This window comes from Lissotriton helveticus, chromosome 1_2, assembly GCF_964261635.1.
Source record: "Lissotriton helveticus chromosome 1_2, aLisHel1.1, whole genome shotgun sequence".
NCBI classification, from domain to species: Eukaryota; Metazoa; Chordata; class Amphibia; order Caudata; family Salamandridae; genus Lissotriton; species Lissotriton helveticus.
The window spans coordinates 78,903,768-78,905,009 of record NC_136058.1 but is presented as its reverse complement, the minus strand read 5'-3'; positions in this window follow the sequence as shown (position 1 = coordinate 78,905,009).

The window sequence follows — 1,242 nt, the reverse complement described above, 5'->3', positions numbered from 1 at the left end:
ATTGGCTGGAATAATAGGTTGCCTATGGTTTGGTGGAAACTTTGCTTGTTTCAAGCTAAATCTTCATGGACCTTGGTATGGGATGTCGTGTGTTTGATAACAAAATATTAATAATATTACAATTTAAAGTCTGATTACATTCAGTTGGTTGAATTATTCAAGGTTTAGTAAAAGGTGTATGTTTTATATGAATATTGCCAGCAAATAAGAGGCTAACTTCAGCATCATGCATATTGAGAGCCCCCCGCCCCTTTATGGGATTGGGGAGGTGACGTAAGCGCTCCCTGTATTACTCTGAAAGATCCGTTTATTTTTTTATTTGCACATTGATATTGTAGAAAATGTTGAAAAGATCGTTTTTTCTCTTCGCTAAAACTGTTTTGGTACTAAATGTTGTACGAAACTTAGATTGTACAGCATATAATATGAATCATTAGTGCACCAAATTGATCATCATAGATGATTACCTATTTGTCTATAACTCCTACAGAATGCATTGGCCGGAGGGTGGCCTGTCAGCCCATGTTTGTGGCAAGTGTTTTTGTGTCTGGCTACATTCTCATAGATCATGTAGGGTACTATAGTATGTTTGATATCAACATATATTTGTGAGCCAATTTGGTTTCCTATAGACAAGTTTGTTTACTTATTTGGCCATAACTGCTTAGGAATGTATTGAGGCGAGGGCTAGCATTTGGTGCCCCTTGTTATACGAAATGTTGGTTGCGTCAGACATTTTACATACAGATCAGGTCGACGGATACTCCTTTTATCAGGATCAGTATTACTATTGGTGAGCCAAGTTGCTAGCGCACACATAATAACTCTGTATCGGTCGTGAGTTTTGCAGTGGTATACTTTGCAAGCATTTGACTGCAGTACCTTAAGGAATGGCCCTTATGGATCACCTGTGTGCTGTGTGTGTTATTCAGCTATTACAGTCACTTTTTACAACCTCTTGTACTGTGATCATTTCTGCTGCATCAGACAGTGACTCATAGTGGCGTGTCTCACTCAATTGCAAATAACATCAGCAACATTTGGCTTCAATCCAGGCTTAATGGAAAGGGTACACACTATGCAGACTGTGGCTGTGTTTCAGGCATAACCCACACATGCATTACTCAACGCCTGCAGCCCTGAGCCCTCGGCCGCAGCCTACAGCTTTATGCGGTACCTGCAGTGCTGCCAGTGACTGAGAGGCACGCTGCACAGGCTGTGGCCACGCCCTTTGTGTCTCAT